General features: G+C 43.7%; 1 protein-coding gene across 6 annotated transcripts in view; it reads left to right on the top strand.

The window, feature by feature from the left end:
- Positions 1–21347, top strand: part of LNX1 (ligand of numb-protein X 1) — a 106146-nt gene that overhangs the window by 15396 nt on the left and 69403 nt on the right. For 2 of the 6 annotated variants that reach the window (XM_066995866.1, XM_066995864.1), the window contains exon 2: positions 13087–13229. The gene's annotated coding sequence lies outside the window, so the exon portion shown is untranslated. Of the gene's footprint in view, positions 1–13021; positions 13230–20571; positions 20796–21347 lie in introns of those variants that run through there. The other 4 variants (XM_066995865.1, XM_048049950.2, XM_013172765.3 and 1 more) reach the window with 3 other exon arrangements.

Below are 21347 nucleotides of genomic sequence, written 5' to 3'. Positions count from 1 at the left end.
GCTCGCTCCCGTCGTAGGCAGCACGTGAGGAGTACAAGCAGATATGTGGTCACGGACTGCATGAGGGTGATGGAACAGAGACCACGGCCTCTAGCTGAGATGTCCCAGAATATCTGAGACATCTGTATGGAGCTGGCAGAAGCCACGCAGGAACTACAGGAGGTCTCTGATGCAATGGAGGCCAGGCGTCTTGAGCACTCCAGTGTCTGAAAGGGCATGGGAAGCCCGGCAGCTGAGTTGTTCCCCTAAGCTGGGAGGCTATGGTGAAAATGTGATCCAGTCTCTGGCAATTTTTTTTTTTTGGTAGATAATCAATATTTTTTAACAGGAACACAACTCAGCTTGAATTGGGTATTATTTCAACATTTTTGGTTGCCTTTCTGCCTTTTGTTGTGGACAGAAATGGCTCTGTTCAGTAGTTACTGAGTCATCGTCTGTGAGAGGACATTTGAGCTCTCTTGGACTATTTTAATGCCTCAGTAACAATGCAGATGTCGCAAACCAAGGCTTCCTGCAGCATGCTGTTGTGAACTCAGAATGAGGGGATTTGCCTAGCTGATTTGCAGCAGGACTGTGCGCCCAGCTCGTTTAAAGACTGTGGCTCCTTTGTCCCCTCAGGAATGGCCATTTGGTTTCTGCAGGGGAGGATGAATAGATAGATGGTCCTGGTTCTCCCTTAAATTCACAGAGAAGGAAGCACACAGGCAGCACCGATGGCCTCTTGGAGGCAGCTCACGAAGCATGGATGGCAGCTGCTGCTTGCAGCCGCTCCTGCTCGCTGTCTCTCCTTCCACTTCCTCCTCCTTTTCCTCATAAACATGACAAAGGGCACTGCTCTGCCACAGCAGGAACATCTGTAGGCAGGACACTCCTGCAGAAATGTCACTGCAGGGGCCGGGGAAGGAAGGGGAGGGGATGCTTGGTTTGACACTGATTCTGTGTTGTTTTTCAGGGATTTTGGGGAAGAATGTTGTGTCTGATTTTGTGGATTGTCAAAATGAAGCCAGATGGCAGCGGATTAAGTGTAATACTGCCTTGTTGTTCTTAGGTTCACGACTGTGCTTCCCCTGGAGAAAGAGAGCCCTCCCCACGCTGCAGCCCCAGCCCCATGCATCCCCGGCCACCGCATGCCCCTTCCCATGGGTTCCCAAAAACCCTGCCCTGAAGGGGGGGAAGAGGGCAAGCTTTATTTTGGTGAGGGCCGCTAGTTGGAAACTGCTTATGGAAGGTTTTTCATGCCTAGGTTACTCACCAAGAGCCTGTTTGCCATGCTCCGCATCCAACAAAACACGGGTATTTTGCAACTGGAGTGATGAGTTTGCTTGCTTAAGTGAAGCTGCCGACTGAGCAGCAGAGCCAGCGAAGCCTGGTTTCTTACAGATTTGTGTCTGGTAGCTGGATTTCCTGATGTTTAGAAAGGCGTGAGTTCAATGGAAGTGTTTCCCATGAGGCGTTCAAGTATTTCAAGCCCTTTGTTGATTCTTTGCTATCTAATAAGGGACGTATTTATGCCTCAACCTCCCTCTCCATGTGAACACTTAATGGGGTCTCTTTTCTTTATTCTGATGGGAACATAATATCTTTGCAACTGTTATCCTTTGTCAAAGGTAGGGCACTCGAAACAGCCACAGGGCTCCGAAGATGCAGCGGGGTGCAGAGAGGCAGGCACTGACAGAGAAAGGTGTGATCACCTCAACTTTGTTTCCCCAGGAAATTGGGTGAAGGATAAATTATTAATTAAAGAGAAGGTGTGTTTAAACTTATGATGCTGATTATCATCCAGTCTCTTAATTAGAAGTAGACAGGCTGACAAATTTCCTTTAAAAGGGCTATTCTTTCCTTCACCACCTCCCCCGGCACAAACACCTTCTTCTTTCCAAGGTAGCCTCTGTAGGTGCAGGCCAGTGAATTTCCACCCAGCCTATGAAAATGCCAGCAAAAAATGCTCTGCATTTCTCCTCTCAGACTGCATCATCCTTTCAAGCATAAGCTTAATACTTTCTATTTAACTTACTCCTCTATGATCTTTCACTGCAACTTCAGATTAAAATAGTGAATTTTATTTTGTAAGAAGTCTGCACTTCTTCATGTAGACCAGCAAATGCCTGCTCCAAGTCTGTGATACAGTCCTTGAGCCTGGGAAGCATTCTGACAAAAACCTGATGCCTTGGTAATTGACGAAAAAACAGAATCCAAGTCAGTTTTGCTGCTTTGTTGTGCTCTGTCCCATTCTTCCCTAGGATAATTTCTCAGCTGTTCAGAGGTTTCTTTGAAACCATTATCTGTGCTCCATAAGTGTTCAGAGCTTTTTAGCCTTCTTTAACAAATCACTGTCCCCTAGCTTCACGAAGAGTCACCCTCTCTGGGACGACTTTCATAAAGCTGGGTGCGGACCCATCAGTTTGAGTTGTTCTGCGTTTTCTTGTGCAGAGAGGATCTCGTTCAGATGCTTAGCTTGCAGATTCTTTGATGTGCAGACTGTCTGCATAGCTTGCACAGCACAGTGTGCCCTGACAGTGGTCGACAAAAGAAACCATGGGGGGAGGAGGCTGGAATTAGGACAGTATTTGTTTTTATGGTGTATGTTGTTATAGTTTACAATATAGATAGCCGTAAGCTAGTCAAGATTTAATAAGTCATGACAATTTTATAGAGACTGGCTGTTACCAAGATACTCAGAAAGACTGGGATTTCCTAATCTTCGTTTCAGTGACTTCAGAGATGATTTTTTCCTGATTCTTGAGGAGATACCCTAGTGGTATAAAGGAAATTTTTCAAAGAACTGGAGTCCTCGTACTCAGCTTGTAACCTCTGCATTTCACCTTCTGCCTTGGTGGTCTAGCGGGGGCGGCCCAAACATCAATTCAAAACGTACTTTCATGTCCCTCGCACTACGGTGCGCAATCCGGAAGGTATAAATTAGAAATGTTCAAGTATTCCACTAATGTGTTTAGTTTATTTTAAGCGGAAAAGTTACTAATGACATATTTTCTGCTAAGCAGAAGTAAGTTTGGATGTGCTTATGTTTTTGTTTATTCTCAGAAGTATTTTTCATTTATAGTGTGAACTTCTCCCCCTCAAATTCTTCTTCTGTTTTTCTTTACTGTATCCTGTTGTAATATTCCCTTTGGAAGGTCTTTTATAGAGTATTTTTTTACAGATTCTAAAAACTTCCTTCCTGGCATTTGCATTCTCTCTTCAGATGTCAAAATCAAAGATAATGGCCCATTGCTGGTGTTTTGGGAAGGGAGGGGCATGCAGGGGAGTTTGCAGTCCCCACACACTCAGCCAGTCGATGCACTTCACGTGTGGTGTGAGGGACTCACTGTGTCCCAACAGTAGCGCACTGTTAGCCAGGACAAGGAGGAGACATTGAAATTCAAGGCAAGCATTTTGAAAATCGTCAGTATTTTCTGACCCGTTTCCCCCCGCACAAAGCCGACAGATCTCCCAAGGAACTTTGTGAAGATGGTACAAATCTCAGCACGAATGGCGATTTTGTCTGCAAGGCATGAATATAGACTTGTTCTGTCGGCAGCAGGGATACGTGTCAGCGATGCTCTGAACAACTGCTTCAGCCTGAAGCCTTTGATGGATAATAGCAACCCCATTCATATACATTTTGCAAAGTATCTCCTAAAGCATAAGCTCCTAGCACCTGGCAAAGCAGCAAGAGGGAAGGTTGGTGGCGTTAAGCACCAGCACATCCACGCTTAACCCTGGAGATTCGGGTCCAACTCCTGCAGTCATATCGTAAAAAAAACAGTTTGGTGACTTCAGTAGCCCACATCTGGAATGTTTTGGTCTGTATGTATGTGGTCTGTAGAGGCTTGAAACTGCAACAGGAAAATGTTATTGTGTCAATGTTATCAGCTGAGATTCAAGTAGCTAAGTGTTTGTAGAAGTGCTCTCAAAACAAGTTTCTGCACTGTATTCCTGGATCAGACTCTTTTTTTTCTACCATTTTGGCAGTTAAAGAGATTCAATACAGATTCTCCAGGTATAACTACACTGGAAAATAATATTTGCCAGAGACGTTATCGGGCACTGAAAGCTAAGCTTAAGGTTTTGCAGTGTCAGATGAGTCTGATCTGCAGTTTGCTGAAGAGCTTTCTGTGTCGTTTCTGCAGGCTGTAATACACAGAAAGGGGAAGTGCACTGTGACATTGAACCGGTCATACGAGGTCTGTAAGTCAGCTAAATGCACGTTTGTAAATTCTTTTGAGCATTTTTGATGGATTTGCCACTTCTAAGGCATTTCATGGTACAATGCTTGAAAAACAAATGTTTTCTAAAGGAGTTCTTATTTTAAATGATACTTAACCATTCACATTCTGGACTGCAAAAAAAATTTTTTTGAAAAATAATTTTAATAGTAAATATTTCCATTCAAATTTCATTCAGCTTTTTGATGAATTTTATACACACATACTCATTATAAATATTATATATTATACATTTATATATCCATTTGTTATGGCTTTTGAAAACATGCAAGATCTGAGTTCTTTGGCATGGAAAACAAATATAGTTAAACAAACTGGTCCATGAGCACCAAAGCTAAAGAATCCTGTTTTGCTGTAGATTCAAGAGTGCTGTGAGCTCCAAAGGAAGATTTTCCTGCTGTTTGTACATACAACTTCATTTCTATGTCAGGAATGGGGGCTCAGCATTTTAGTAACATTGTGGGTAAGAGCTTTCTCCCAGTTGAAAATGCTATCCATCTTTCATCTCCACCTGCTTGCCTGCTTTCACCAAACTTGTTTAAATGCTGTTGAAAGCCCTTCTCATCTGTCAGAAGTGGTTGAAATCATTCCCCGAATTCAGAAGTCATTGTGGGTTCTGGGAGGCTGACAGATACACACACACAGTTACATGAGCTGCTGGAAACTTAAAATATGCATTCTGTGCTGCAGTTAGGGCAGAAGTCCATGAACAGCTAGGGCTTGTGCTATGTGGGGAAGGTCAGCAAACCAGATCCTCTTCCATCTTCAGTTTATAAACCGTTGGGTTTCCAAATAGATCAGTTTAGGATAAAGCAGCACTTATTCATTTTACATTTGGATTACATCTCTGAGCTATATCTCGTCCCTCGTCATCATCTCCCAGTTTGCAATGGATGGGCATTGCTAAGAAAGTTCTCTGCGTGTATCTGTAACACATTATGCACTCCATTTGTCCACATGTAAATATTTCTGTGTCTCCTTACAGCTTCTGCTTCCGATCCAATCTATACTTTACACATTGCACTCTCCTGTGGATAAATGAGTTACCAATTTAAGCAATTTGCATGTAAATGGAATTGTTCTGCGATCGGTACTTAAATCATTCAGTAAAACAAAGGTTATTTGCAAGATGTGTGCTAGCCTTTGCTAAGCTTGCTGGGTCAGCAACCCTCCAAGCAATAGCATGTTCAGACAGAAGGGGCTGGGCTGCTCAACAACTGGTGCGTTGAAAACATCTCACCTTCTTCAAAGTGACCCCTTCCTGCCTGCTCTGCTCCCCCAGCTGATGCCTTTTGTTGTTGGTTTTATGTGGGTATACTGGAACTTACGGTGAGTATGACCAAAGGAATGCTTGTGTAGCTGAAAGCCCATCATTTTTACGGTTAGAGCAATTAGTCTAATAAAAGAAACATCCTTCCACACAGGGAGAAGATCTAAGATCCTCTCTAAGATCAGAGCGTTCATTACATCCTGACTCTAGTTTATATATTTTAAGGTTGCTATGGTATACATGGAAAGTAAGCACGGAAAGAGAGCCCCGTTTTCATTTAGCTAAATTGCACAGGCTTTAAACACTTTAGGTACAATCTAGTGTTCAATGAAGTCAGTGTGGGCTGAGGGAAACATGCTTCCCCAAAGGGTTTTTTCCCTTGTTCTCTTACAAAAAGGCAGGGAGCAGCGTGGTGACCAGGCACAGCTTGATGGCCATGGGCACTCATGCAGCCCTGTTTGCTCCTAGAAAGGCTCTGCAGACCTTCATCGTCTGAGCTGTGTGAGGAAAGCAGCTGTCAGCCATGTGCAGATGTTAATGCATTTCTTCCCCCTGTGCTAAACACATCTGTGCCTCTTGAGAGAGTTTCCATCACTGGAAAAGGCCAGAGCTGAGTCCTGTGACTGGAAGGTATTGCAAGTTTCTGTAGGCCACAGGTCCTTGATAATTCGTGCCTGCGTGCTGTAAGTGGAGTCCTTGCACGGGAATTTAAAATTGCATTTGCTGAATTATGCTGCAAAGCCACCTGCAAAAACAGAACTTCCCAACACAGAAAGAAGGATGCTGAATGCCATTATTTAAATAGCAGTGCAGATAAAGTGTCCCAGCCTGTGTCAGCATCCCACGGGTCAACACAAAATATCTCTGTTGGTTTTGGACCGACTACTTGCCGTGGAGCAAAAACGTGCGCTGGCTTGTAACTTATTCAGTACTAAATGAGGGAGAGATTGAATAGGTGTGGCAGAGGACAAAAATCTTGACTACTAGGAACTGCCACAGCTGTATTTAAAGTAACAACACGCAGAAGGGGGCTAAGAAAGTAAATGTGGTTTGAATTCACCATGTCAGGAACAAATTAAATCAGTGTGGTAAAGGATCCAAAGAGAAATGCATTTGGAATTGCTTATATGCTGAAGCTGGGAGTCTGGGTAATAAGTAAGAGGAACTGGAATTTCTCAGTAATGAAGATAAATTCAACATAATTGTCTCATCAGGTTTCAGAACCAGAGGGGCCAGAATGTGAGAATATTGAATAAGCTGTTTAAGAAGGCTAAGGGAGATAAAAGAAACAGTATGAAATGAATGACTTTTTGTATGACCCAGTGGCTTATATCTGCCTGACTTAGAATCAGGAAGTGCAGGATCTTAAAAATACAGTGCAATATGCTGATTATCACAGCCCAGGTGCAAGTAGGGGTGGGAGGTTGTGATATTATAAGTCACTGAATTGAACCTGAAGACAGGATTAACTACTACCACTTGTAGGAAAGAAAACTGTGCAATTATGGGGAACTTTATTTTGGAGATTTGATGAAGATTTCATTTGTCTGTCTGTAAAACATCACTAGAATAGCCTTAAATACCAGATGATTGTTCTATAAAACAAACGGTGTCTAACCTGGCATGGAAGAATTCAACTTTTGGACAGGCTGATGATAGATGTTGTTAAGAGAACATATGTGGCAAAAGAAGATGAAGTAGAAATGTGTTTACACGTGTACAAATGTGTTTAAATAGGTAAATGTTTGTTTATGCATATCTGTACATGTGGGTGTGTACGTATTTGTACACATCTACAGATGTATATGGGGGTATGAATATATACAGTACTTAAAGTGTATGGCCATATATTGGAAAAAAAGAGCTAGAAAAGGAGAGATAGATATCAGTTGATATTTGTATGTTATTAGGTATGAAAGTTACTAGCAAAGACTAGAAGAAAATCTATTCTTGGCAAGTAAAAGCTGTTCTGAAAGAGTAATGTTACACAAGGAAAAAAAATGTAGCAGTGATGTAGGCCCAGCAAGGGTTGAAGGTGTTAAAACTGTTCTTAAGAAATGCTTGGATGGCTGAAAAGTTCATTACAGATTTCTGGTTTACATTTGGAAAGAAACAAGATGATGTACGTATATCATGTGAGGATGATTAATTATTTTCCAGCCCATCAGCAATTAAGAGAAAACTAAGAGAATGTCAGATAAATCTACTTCGGGATAACAACTTTGAACCAGTAGACATTGTATAATCTGCAGACATGCAGCCTAAAAAAAAATAAAATAAAATTCTGAGGAATTGTCTGACCCACTGATGTTAATTTTTAATAAATTTGGGGGTGTTTGAGAAATCTGCTAAGACTGAAAACATGCTCATGTTTTGCCGATATTCTAATGGAATAAACAGGATAATTCCGATAACAGCAGGGCAGTTAGCCTAGCTTCACTTCCAGGAAAATAATAGACAAGCTTATATTGGAATTTAAGTAACAAAGAACAGGAATATTATTAGTGGCAGCCAATGATGTTTTTATTGGATACAGGTCTTGTCAGGTAAACTTGGCTTGCTTTTTTTTTAATGTAAAATTACCTGTTTGGTTAGTAAAGTAACTGTATAAGCACAACAGATCTTGAAAGGTGTTCAGCTTGACATCTCTGAATATTTTACTCCAAAATGAACCATTTTGCATCCTTGCATAAGCATATGTCAAGCAGCTGAGAACTGGTGTATCAAAAGCAAAAATATATGGGGTCATTAGAGCAAGTGTAATGCACGTACTGGTACCAGATGCAGACACTGGGTGGGAAGAGACCTTTCAGCCAGCTAGGAAATGTGATTGATGTGTGATTGACGTGTGATTGACGTGTGGTTGATGACGACAACCTGAAGCAGTGTCATCAAATTAGCAATAACTTATCCATGTGTTTTTACAAGCACAAAGGATTAATTCTCAGAACAAACTACTGAAGAGACCAGCAGACTCCCCACCTTTCTGGTCTTCAAACCAGGATGGCATACTCTTCTAGAAAGACTCCTGATGGGGCTAACCCTGAGGCAGTGGGATCCATACAAGGTGCAGAGCAGGGGACAGGCAGCCTGTGACATGTAAGAAGGTGGGCAAGATGACCTCCTTCTCTGTTCTACTCGAACTCTAGGAACAGCTCCTACAAACCTTTCTGGGAAAGTCAATGCAAGGATGGACTGTGCATGCTATGTATCTGAACATGCTTTTAGTATAGATGCTTTATCTTAAATGATTCATTTGTTGTCTATAACAAAGTATGGGAGAATAGGTGAGATGCAATTTTGTGCCAGAGACTTCTTTCGTAATTCCATGTGAGCAAGTCACTTAACTTCTGTGCCTCGGTTTGCCCCCTCATAGAAAGTGAACCTGTTGCTTTCCTCTGTCCTTCCCTCCATGTCTGGTGGTAGAGAAACCTTCAGAAGGTACTCTATGCAAACACGTTCTTCTGAAAAAAAAGCACAGGTAATCTGAAAACTGGGGGCTGATGTTTCTAATGGATCAGAGTGCTTCCATCTCACAGAAGGCATTCACACTACTTAGGTCAGCAGTCCACCCGTGCCGTGAACTTTGACAAGATAAATGTAATTGTCCCGGGATTGGTTATGCAATGAGCTTGCTTTGCAATTTAACTAATGAATGTGCTGAGAGACCAGATTAATCTTTTAACTTCAGCAATTTCTCCCAGGGGAGAACATACAGAGCCCGGCTATCTGTAATAGTATCCCCTCACAGCAGCCAGAGTGATTTTGCCACTTGAACATTTGTGTTGCTTATGTATGTACAGCTCTTGTTTTCACAGATTTTTTGAAGGAGGTGGAAGGACCGGGGGCTTCACTTGAGATCACACAGCTGGGTCTGCAGGCTTTCGCAATCATGGCCCATGCTGATGGATGCTATGTGAGCTCTTTGATGGGATTATTTTAACTGCTGGTATGGCTGGGCTTTGTCCAGTCGTGCCATGCTCAGTTCTGTGCTCTCTCAGCCTAGGACAGCTGTTCATTTCAGAAAACAGTAGTTCTAAGTCTGATGCTATTACTTGTTCACTAACTGAGGACAAAAGATAATTTTAATCCTACGGTCTTAATTACTTCATTATGTTAATGTTCTCCTTCCCAGGAGTCTTCAATAAAATTTAAAGGTGCAGGATACAGAAGAGACAGTAGATTTCTATGACAAGTGAACCATGACTTCCCAGAGTAACATATAATGTGTAAGATCCTTGCCATCTGTGATTTGCACCATGTAGGTCAACTTTGGAAGTCAACATCCAATTTAAACTGTCACACTGTAGAGGACTGCTAGCTTAACATCAGTGATTAATGACTGCAGAGTCCATAGTCTCATTTCCAAGCAGACTGTCAATGGCACTCAGTAATCCCAAGAGAGTCCATAGTACAAGCACTTGGCAATCTTTCCCTTCATGTTTTGTGATCCAATTCACAGTGCTGATTTTCCACAAAGAGGAAATGAGGACAAGACTGGACATGGAAACACTGGCCTTCATTCTGGAGTCATTTCTAAACCTGATTTTTTGCCCCTGTGGATGGTTCCTGTCCTCTGGTATGCCTCTACACACCAAGGCATAGATTTGGTGCAATCCCATGTGAGCACACTGGATCAGATGCCACTACATGTGCCCATGTCAGATGTGGATGTGACCTGCCATCATGTACTGTAGGGAGGCCAGCTTCAGCCCAAGGGACCCCGTTTCCTCCTGACTAGTCTGTCCCTACCGCCCTGAACTCCTGATGCCCTGTCGCATGACATCCTCCTGGTCCCCATGCCACCGTCCATCCATGGAGGTCGTGTTTTGCCATTGTGGGGACACCACAGAGATGTTCAATGGCACTGGGGATTCCTTGTGCACTTAAAAAAGACAAACGCAGCTCAGCCCTGTGCCAGATCTGTAGGAACAGGGAAGGAAGGTGCACTGGAGACTGGTCTTTTATATCCTGTTTGCAAGCCATCCACTGGCTGGCCCAGAGCAGGGGCTAGAAGAGGGGTCAGCAGCATCTGCTATGTGCTCCAGTATCATGGCGCTTCAGAGGGTGATGTCCGTGGAAGGCAGCAAGTGTGAAGGAAACAGGGGATCTTTTCAGAGCCTGACACAGAAGGTATCCATTACAATATTATCATCTAACATTTGATTATGACAATTTTCCAATGCACGCTTGCACAACACGTACTGCAGTGTACACTGAAATCACTCAGCTGAAGTAAATAAATGAGTAAGCCTAATACAATAGAGTTTATGGCATGTTGTTCTCCTGGAAATAATTTCAGCAGCAGTGAAGTACGGAATATCTGCAACTGGAAAGGCCTGTCCTTACGCCCATTTTTGCATGGGTTAAGACAAGCTGCTCAGATTTGTTTTAAAATACCACAAAGCAAAATGTTTGCTTCTTTTTCATCTGCAGTGTATGAAGCTGTACCAGGGAATAAGAAATTTACAATGTTGGCCAGATCTGCCAGACACTGCTCTTATTTTGATGCAAAAGAATGAATCATATTAGGAAATACTCCCAATTTTTTATGTTGTTGATGAAGAAGCTGTAACAGAGCATTTAGCCAGCTACAGGCAAAGGAGAGAATCTTTACATTATGTAGTAAACCACCTGTAGCTGAGAGGAGATCCTTCCCAGAGGCTGAAAGGCATATTCATCAGAGGACCTTCCACCTAAAAGTGCAGCTCACTAGCGCTTTGGTTCAGAGCCAACACATAAGTCACCTCCTGGGGAAACAACTTGCCTGGTATGTGGTAGGAAGCATTAATGCCATCTTCTAGAGTAATGACTTTGGAGAGGAATGGGTGCCCAAAAGGGCTGTATGGGGGAGCAGGGGAGAGCCTTTATTTGAACCAGAAGCTTAGAGAGTATGGGAAAGAAAATAGGAGAGCATGTTGAGAGATGGGAAAGACCATTTAAGCAATCCAGCAACTCTGGCATGAGAACAAATGAGTTTGAGCTGGCCCTTGGTCTGGAAACTTAGCAAAGCCTCCCAGCAGTGGGAGGGGGCGAAAATTTGGCTAGTTTCTAAAATGGAAATGAAGTCTGAAACTGAGAGTGTCTGATGTGGTCAACCTGTGACAGCAAGGCGCTGGGCCTTCTGATCAAGGCGATCAGCCTAGAAGAGACCTCCCACGTGAGGAAGGATTTAAACACATGCCTTGCTCTGTGGGGATGGATTTGCTAATGTTTAAGCTTCTGTAGCTTCAGGATATTTTTTAACAGTAGGTTGCATGTGCATAGTTCAATCTTGCAGACGGCTGACACATGGAGCTTGGGTACCTGGCCTTGTGACTGCTGTGGGCATCTGGCCCCATGAGGGCCATGTCACTTCGCGTTGCACCCATCACAGGGCAGGAGCAGCAGCACTTCTACACAGTGCCCCAGCTCCAGCTCCGTGCTGCTGCCCAAACCTGGACTGAGCACCACTGGGCTGGCTCTGCAGGGACCCATCCCATATCTCCTCGAGCAGCCTCGTGCAGAGGTGCTGTGCTGGGCAGGAAAGGCAAACGTGACTGCAAGCAAGCGTTCGTCAGGCTAAGAGCATGACTGTCATGCTCGCTGGTGGGACTTGACAGTTCCCTTGATGATTTCTTAAAATAAATATTTAACAAGGGATTTTATAATCACAAGTAGCAAGCATGCTTTTAAAATATTTGAAGGGAAACAAACTTGCATAGAATGAATTGGAGGCCAAGACCCGGTAGCCATAGATGTTTATATCAGAGGCTAGGGATTTCCTTCTGTCTTTTCAGCACACACTGTGGTTGCCTCCTGCAAGTCCATCTCCAAAGGTGTCTTGCTTCCTGAGTAACACTTCCTTTCTTAGGGTAAAATGCTTACGATGGCTGAAGTCATTGCATTTATCAGTGATTCATGTAGCTGGGAGATCAGTGCTTCTTTTCATCCACTGGAAATATTGCATTTTTGATCCCACTACCATCATAAGTAACATTCATACTCAGTTGCTCATAACCAGGTATCTGTACACCACCATCTTATCCCTTCCTTAGGTAGTTTTTCCCTTGAAAATCAGACTTTAAGAGGCTTTAAGATAGTCTTAAGATAGTCTTTTTTTCCCAGTGTTCAGAAACTTAGCAGAGCTTGTATTTCCAGCAGCTGATTCCCTAGTTTACAAACTGCTCTCACATGGTTCACTGCTTCATCACTGACTCCAAATGTGCAGGAGCAAGGTGAAGATCCAGCTTGCAAAGCATGAGGGTGGGCCCTGGGTTAGAGCTCTTCCTGCTCCAAGGGGAAAGCCAAAATGAATCTTTTGACTTGAAGCAACTTTTAAGACAGATCACTGGGCTCTATTAAATGTGAACCGAGTTGATTGTATGGCTGCAAGAAGAAAAGAAACTCAAGGCAAAGCCAAACTGAAAATGGACTTTGGTATATGCCGGAAAGAAAAGCAAAAGCTTCAAATTACATTGTTCTCTGAGCAGCCTGCACATGCTTATCTTGCCTCCAGGAGAAATAATTGGGAGGGTGTGGTTCTCTAAACCTTGAATTGCTCAGGTTTATGCAATTCAGCTTTTCTTGTTGCCTCCTTTGATGCCACAGGCTTCCCCGTGAGACACGGCCGGCCGCCGCTCTCCTCCTGGAGGGAGCGGGCTGAGCGGGATGCGGCACCGCTGCCCTGCCACCCCTGCCACAGCCCCGTGACCCAGCACCAGCGGGACTCTGCCAGCAGCCCAGCCAGACCCGTGAGTTTAAAGACTTGCATTGCTTTCTGTGCTGTTCTCTCTTTCAGCCTACCGGTTGCTCCAGGGGAGCAAACGTGCAAGGACATTCTCAGGCAAACCAAGCAGCCCCCTTTGGGCAGCGGGGAGTGGGTCTGCTTCTCAGCCTGCATACTGGGAAGTGCCACACAGCAAGGCAGAGACACGTTTTATTGCCTCTGCCATCAGTGATTCACTGTGCCCATAACGTAACGCAGGGATGAAATTATCTTGCCTGTATGTTGCTGCATTTCTTGGTAGCTGGTGTTAGGATGCTGCTTACTGGTGCGCTAGATCGCCATGCCTAATTCATTACCTCTTTCTTAGCTAGATGTGTTTGGTTTTCTGTCTTCCTTTTGCTAAGAAGCTGTGTCTTCAGGAAAATATGTTAAAATCTAACTGATTACCCATGGAGAGGTGCTGTTTGCAGTGCAGAAGCTTTACCCCAGTGTTTTATACAGCCTCTGGAAACCCATTTCTCCCACAGGTTAAACTCCAAGAAGTCTCTCTGAAGCCATGGGAGGCAAACCAAGGCTAAATTTAGCTTAGTATCTTTAGCTTACGTTCTTCTTCACTTATTTAAACTTATAATCAGTTCTTAGCTCAAGTTGTCTTGTCATTCAGTACTGATATATGCAGTGGTTGAAAAACTGTATATATGTGTGAATATATGTAATTTCTGACAAGTTTCCTTTCTACGGATGAACCTGATCATTTCTGTGAAAGCATAATGCATGCACAGACATGCCAACAAAGAGTCCAGGGCTGCCCTGAGGATACATGGATGTCTTCGCACCCTGAAGATATACTTGAAGTAATTGGCAGACTAGACTGAGTGCATAAATCAGTAGGACTCATTCAAACGTTTAGAGCTAAGCACATTTTGAGGTGTTTTTAATGAATAAGGATGGACTGCTTGCATCATGTGCATGGGTGCTTTGATGTTTATCAAGGAAAATGAAAAACCAGGAAAGACAGACTTTATGATGCCTTTATGATAGGCAAAATAGACTGATAATTCATGCTTTCCCCAAATGCCCAACACTAGGAAAGGGTTCCTTCACCTGCAGGAAAGGCAGAAATACCTTAGGTGACTGTACTGGGAACCACACGATGTGGCTGTTTTCCCCCAGTCTCCTATAGAAATAGAGCAGAGCACAAAATCCCTGTTCATCCCGCCCTCCAAAGGGCTTTTTGTTTGCTCATTCAAGTTCAAGCAGAACACATCAAGGCAGCTCTACCACTTTATCAAAGCAGCACTGCCTATTACCTTCTGTTGTTAGAAAAACAAAGGGCTTTTCTTTTTTTTTTTTAACTGACACTGATTTAAAAAAAAAGGAAAAAAAAAAAAAAGCTAGGATTCACCATCAGGCATTTGGAAAAATTGTTGCCTTGCAAGGAGTGGTATCCTCAGTACTCCAATCCACTTTCCTGACACTGAAAACTCCTCTTAAGAAAGCAATCTGTTACTAATTTACTATTTTATGCTCTTCCACCCTAAACCTCAGAGGCCATGTATATTTTCCAAAAATATAAATTGAATCAATCTGGAGAAACTTGTCTCTTTATTATCTCTTTCTTGCCACCTGAAAATAGTCTTCCTCCCGCTGCTAATGTCTTTTATTTGTCTGTGGTCCTGTACAAGTGTCCTCCCCACCTCTCACGAGTTGTTTTTTGGAAGGATGTTCCAAGCCCATGTGTTTGAGCGTTAGCTGCATCAGGCCTTCATTGTAGCACAGACTTGGAAAGAAGAATGTCCCTGGCTCCGGGTTGTGATTGTCTATCAGAATTGAATTGTCTTCTGGAAGAGGTTTGAAGGGGCTGGCATCTTCCCCCAGCAAAACTTTTCTTTTGCAAATGCAAATAAATCTTGCTCACAGGATGAGATGACAGATTAGCCTCATTTCGCTGCAAACCAGGAAATCAGGCAACATTATTTCCAGCAGGAAGGTAAATTACTGAAGGTTTTCCAGATGTGAAGGGTCTCCTCCAAGCTGGCTGCTGTAGGGCTGCTGCCAGGTATTTCTGGAGCTGTTGCTCCTGCCTCTGCAGCCTAGCCTGCCTGGCTTGCAGAGGCAGAGGGAGGGCTGCAGCTGATTTTGATGGACTGTTTCTTGTGGCCAAAGCTTTTTGGGGATTTAAGGAGTCCCCTCTCTGGTTAAAATGGTCAGATTCTGGCATCATGCAAGACTGCCTGGCTTTGCACTTGTCTGGGATGCATCCCTCTTCCACTGAAATTTTTGCTCTTAGAAACTGGGATGTGCAAAGGTGCAGCTGATTTTCCCCAGGCTTTCCCCAAAGTCTCAAGCCGAGTCTTTAAAAAGGTCATTACAGGAATCATATGACTCGAGGGAACTGAACATAGAAGCAGAAACTTTCACCTTTGGTAAAGTTCAGGGAACAGTTAGTAGGCAGCTCCGGTCAGGTGCAACTGCCTCTGACTGCATGCTATTGCTGTCCCTCTGAATAAACATCAATTAGCCCTTGACAAGGAAATCAATGAGCCCTGAAACTTCCTAGCTGCCTGGCAGCCCCTGGCAGCACTCTCCTTGGCCCTTGGGTTTTACTTTAACTTACCTTCAGCATCCTTCTTAAAACAAGGAGTCTTAAAATGATGTTTTGCATGTGTCAGCAATTTCTTACTAAGGGATGGCAGCTACTTCTCTGCCTGGACTGATAAATCTTTTCAGAAAGTGGCTTTTCAGAATACAGGTAAATTTTGATCTGATTTTGGATGTTATTCTCGTTCACTTTTTGCTTTCCTTTCCTACAGATACATGGTATAGGTACCATTGAGACACTGATTTTAAAAAATGTGGGTGATGTTGCTGTTTTATTTGCTGTTCTCCTTCAGAGATGGTTTGTGCTTGTAGCTCTTTGTGCTATATATCGAGCAGTACCAGTCGACACAGGATTTCGCAAGCAGAGCTTAGTGCTGGAAAGCAACTTGTAGCATAGCTTTGGCTTTTCATAGCTTCAGTCTGAGGAGTCAGCTAATCATACTACTGCTATTTAGGAAATAACATAGTTTACATGCAGGCAAAAAAAAAAGGGTCTGAGGCACTGAAATAGCTATGACTTGTAGAAGGAATTTGAAATAATAACCAAAAAAAACCTTGCCTGCGTGCATGCAGCAGATCACATCTGAGCGCGTGGCACGCACCAGCAGGAAGCAGGACACTCTGAGCATGTAATTCCTAATTGGGTTCTCATCAGGGCAGTAATCAGCACACAAATAGTCTCCACACCCACCAGACTGGTTCTGGAAGCAGATCTTAATTCAGCTGCAGACTTAGCTATCATCCCCCGGCTGGTGTCACTCTCATGTCCTGGCTGACAAAACTTCACAAGCCTCTTCATTTTAAAGAGAATGTTACGATGCCATCAGCAGCACACGCATGTTAATTAGCAGTGGACTTTACGGCGGAGTTCCCACCAAGCCCAATTAAAACAGTGATGAATCAAGCCCGGTGAGTAGTGCTGTGCTCAGGGGTGTTGTTTCCCAGCACTGGGCACAGGAGGCAGAACCAGGCTCTGGAGGACATGTTTTGGTAGCTGAGAGCCCAGTCACTTGTAATAAACAGAATTTATTTGCTGAGACATGTGTTGGACAGGGATCTTAGTCATTATCCTCCTTCATGCCAAAAATTGCCCTGGAACAGCAACTGTTTCACAACCCTAGCTGGAGAGCTGCTCCCCCTGCCCAGATACCTCGTGTTTCCCCAGTCCTTCCCATGTGGGATCCAGTTATATGCCTCAATGCACAGCTTGCTCCCAAAGGGGTAGCAGGCTCCATCTGCATGGGCACTGTCAGCACCACTTAATAAGAGAGATAAATGAGTGAAAGACAGTAAGCTATTTGTTCAAGACCCAAAAATCTACCAGCGTTAGGACAAGAGAACAGATAAACCTCAGTAGCTGGGCTGCTGGGCTCAGCCTTTTCATCATGCAATACATTTACCTATTTCAAGCAGTGCATTACTCTTAAATGCAAAATTCAGCACTGTGCATTGCAGCACTTGCAACCTCATCTGAACTTCTTCCCCCTGAAATTTCTGTTTCCAGCTGCATATTTTGCGTCTGCCCATTATTTAAGGGGCTATCTCTGGGACATGTCACTTTCCTAAGTTGTTGACATCCACTTGTTGACTACCCTACTTGGGTAGTCAACAGGTTTTTAGTTTGTTTGTTTGTGTTTTTTTTTTTTTTTTGGTAGATTCAAGTGGTGGAAGGATGAAAAAAAAAAAGAGATACAGATATAATTTATGTTATGGACATTTTCACATTTACAGGTTTGTATCTTAAATTATAGATATAAGTACTATAGTTAGAGGCAACATAAGTAGAACTACAACACAGACGATTATATCCTTACAGGTGCCTGTTCATAAAGTAGAAGATGCAGTCCAATGACAAATCTGAGGGATTTCCCTTAGATCACAACTAAGAGCATCCCTGTGGCCACATCACTACATGAAGACGTGCCAGAGGCTGGGCATTACCACGGGAGCCCAGCCCTGCAACCTGGGAGCAGCCAGCTGCCCCTTCCCTGCTCACCCAGCCGTGCTATGGGCTGATCCTAAAAAAAGGTTCCCACAGGGTGTTGTGAGAACTCATTAAGTAGTTTGTAAAGCATTAAGGGACTCCTGGATCAGAGGAGCAGCTCTAAAGGCACAGGGTAATTAAAGAAGCGCTTGCTTTATTATACGTTATTAGCAGGGTTATCCATCATCTGTTCAGCACTTTGTAGTTACTAAATGTTATCTCATGGTCACACGCGAGAAGACACTGCTTAGTCTGAGGGTGGCAGGCACTGTGGCTGTGGGAGGAAGGGCTGGGTGTCCTCGGCTGGGGATGCCCTCCCTTGCAAACTTGCTGGATGATTTGGAGATGGGGCTGACTTTTGGAGGCAGTTTTGCTCCATGTTTGCCCTGAGGTGGAAACTTGGGCTTCTGAATTACTTATCTGCACAGGCCTGAGCATTTTGCACATGCCTGAACTGCTGAGAGTGGTTCAATTAGTAGATACAGTGGCAGAACATGTCTCTGCAGGCTACAGGGAACATACAGAGACCCAGGGGACATTGGCCTGGATTTATTCCACCCCATTTCAGGCATAACATAGGAGTCACTCTCTCTGGCACACAGAGACATGTTCATCCCAGTTAGCACCCTCCCTTAAGTGTGCTTGAAGTTAATGAGCATCAATATAGGTAAATGTCCCCTTTCCCATTGCTCTCCCCCATGAGCCCATCTGCCTGCCTCACCTCCCTGCCTCACCCCCCGCTGTGCAGCAGGATTGTGCCCCACCATGCCAGGAGAGGAATGAGAGGAGAGATTAAGGCTTATTATGAAGCTGTATTAAGTTAAGACTTTCACTTTTCCATGCATTTTGCTGTGTGATAAGTTTGTGTTGGCTGAGTTACTCTCATATCACAAAGCCATGAGTGAGTTGGACAGGTCATTCTTCATTGTTACCGACAGAAATAATCATACAGCAAAAACGCAATGGATTTTGTGCCACAAAAGAGATAAAAACTACTTTAAAGCCTTTTAGAAGGTGCTGTGTTTGCCTTTATTTATTTATTTGTTTTATAACCGCTCTTCATCCCACAGATGGGGAAGTCAATGAGATTGCTTACTTGCTGTCTAAACACCCATTATTTTCAAAGCATGGGAAGTAAAACACTTTAACCAGGACAAGCAGGACTTCTCTGAGACTAAATGGGCACTGCATGGCAACCAGGGTACCAGCCTCCAGCCATGCCTTCCACCCACCCCAAGCACAATCACACCCTTTCCCCCATTGCCCCTGCCTCTTACCCCATAGCCCCTTACCCCTTAGCCCTTACACATGAGCAGCAGCTTGCAGTAGAGTTGAGGGTCCTTTTCCCCCTGACAGACCAGGTCACAGGGAGGTTTCCTGTGCTCTTTCAGCTGGGCCAGCCTGGAGTATAAAAGGAAGGGCATGTAGTGCAGGAGGTGGCATCTTGCTCTTCTTGAAGAGGCTGGGTATAGTTGGCCTTAGGAATGTTGCAAAAAAGTTCATTAGCTGATTAGAAAGCCATAAAAAAAAAGGCATACCTAGAAAGAAAGCTTTTTTGTTTAGGTAGATACCTCTATTAGAGGTATGGGCCTTCAGAGTGCCTGGGCTGTCGTGCGTGGTAAAGTATGAAAGGTCAAATAGGGGAAGGGAGAAAGAATGAGGTTTTGGGATTGCATATCAGGGGTTCTGTGGGCAAATGAATTAGTGACCACTGTTCCCCTGTGGCTTTGTCTAATATGATGTAACTCCAACATTAGTTTTTCTTGAGGGCTGGGTATGCAAAATTCCCTTGTCCTTCTTGTCATACTCTGGTATCCAGTATGATTTGTGTTCGTTCTACAGCCTTTTTTTTTGTGGGAACATTGCTTCTTTTCTCTGTCCTACCCAGACAACTATTCTCAAGGCAATGGTGATAATTTGAATGGTGATAATGTGTAGGGAGGCTTCTGCCATTCTGTCAGATCTGGCTGAACCTGAAAAATAGATCCAAAAGATATTGGGGAGCAAAAGCGAGATTGAACAAGCAGACTCAAAGAGAGAGAGAGAGAAAAAGTGCAGAACCTCCCTATTTCTTTAGGAAACACGGTAGTAGCAATGTAATTGCCCATGGGATTAACAGCAGTTAACATCATGGAGTTAACACCAAATTCACACAGAAGGTGCAGAGGTACAAAGGTAATGCATTTTATTCCAAATTTTGCACTGTATTTTGTGATTGCAAGGTGTTATGTCTAATTGTCATGATATATCCCGTGTGGGTCCATACACACCAGGGGATGGGCTGTCTGGCTTGAGGAGCGCTTTGCTGGAGCACCCCATAGCTCAGGAGTGGTCTGCAGACCCACATTTCCTTGACCTGAAGCAGAGGAGGAGCATGGGCAGGTGGGTGTCCCCCATCACAGAGACACATCTGGGGCAGGAACCAGGGATGAGCACCCTTGCACAGTTCGCATGGATCGTTGTACCAACTCCTTGCTACCAGCACCTCCAAAGACAGCTGGGGCATGTGGTTATTCAGCCACACAGGTACAGTTTTATCATTAGGTCAAATGCCTGAAAGCAAGCTTGTGGTATTTGTGAGACTATCTTGCCAAAGCCAGCTGGAGCAATCAGCCAAATCAGAGCGGTAATGCACCTTTTGTTACATAACTAGCAGTACAATTTTATAATTTAGGATGTGAAATGCCGATGGCATTTATTATGTCAATTAGGATGAGCACATGTTTAGGAAGCACTTTAGGAGTCAATCATAATTGCTCGCATAGTCTTGCTTCGACTTCCTTTGGGTAGGCAGAACGTGTGTGCCCGAGAGGCAGTTACCCACAGCCCGTCAGTTCTGCTACAGCTCCCCTTTGTACGTGGAGCCTGAGCTTGTAGCATAAAGAGCTGGTCCCAGCCTGGGTTTACCAAACTTCAAAACAAGCAAGGAACTGAAATTATTGCCTCCACCAACACACAACTACCTGAGACATGCTAGCAACGAGTCTTCTCTGAAGTACTACCAAGGTAAGCTCATTCATAGGATGCGTTCCTTGTAGTTTGGGAAGGATAACCTGCTGACACACGCTGCCTTACTCAAACCTTCCTTTTACTCAATCCTTGTCCAGCTGTTCCTAATATTCTTAAGTTACTTCTGGGCTGAAATTTTTCATTTCAACATGCTGAGTAAAGTTTTGTATCTGTGAAATTGCCAGAAAGAGCAACTCAGGTTTGTGTGGGTGTGCGAGAGACAGAGAGACAAAAAGGCAGAATATATTTCCATACATTCCGAAGAGAAGTTTCAGATTCGTAATTCCACAAAAAAAAAAAAAAAAAACTTTTTCCAACATTGGTTTATTCTGTAAATTCCAGCATGAGCCACAGAGAAAACTGTCTTTTCAAACAATCTGGTTCTGGTTTTTGAAGTTATTGTGCATGCAGGCACAGTATGACATTCCTGTTAGGTTTCACAGCTTGAGCTACAACTTAAAAAGTGGTGGTTATTCACCTACTGCACTGTGCCCTTGGATTTTTGTATTCAGTTTGAAATGACTTTCATCGCTGAAAGCTTTGCAAAGT

Source organism: Anser cygnoides, chromosome 4, assembly GCF_040182565.1.
Source record: "Anser cygnoides isolate HZ-2024a breed goose chromosome 4, Taihu_goose_T2T_genome, whole genome shotgun sequence".
In the NCBI taxonomy this organism is placed as follows: Eukaryota; Metazoa; Chordata; class Aves; order Anseriformes; family Anatidae; genus Anser; species Anser cygnoides.
This window is presented reverse-complemented; position numbering and strand designations above follow the sequence as displayed.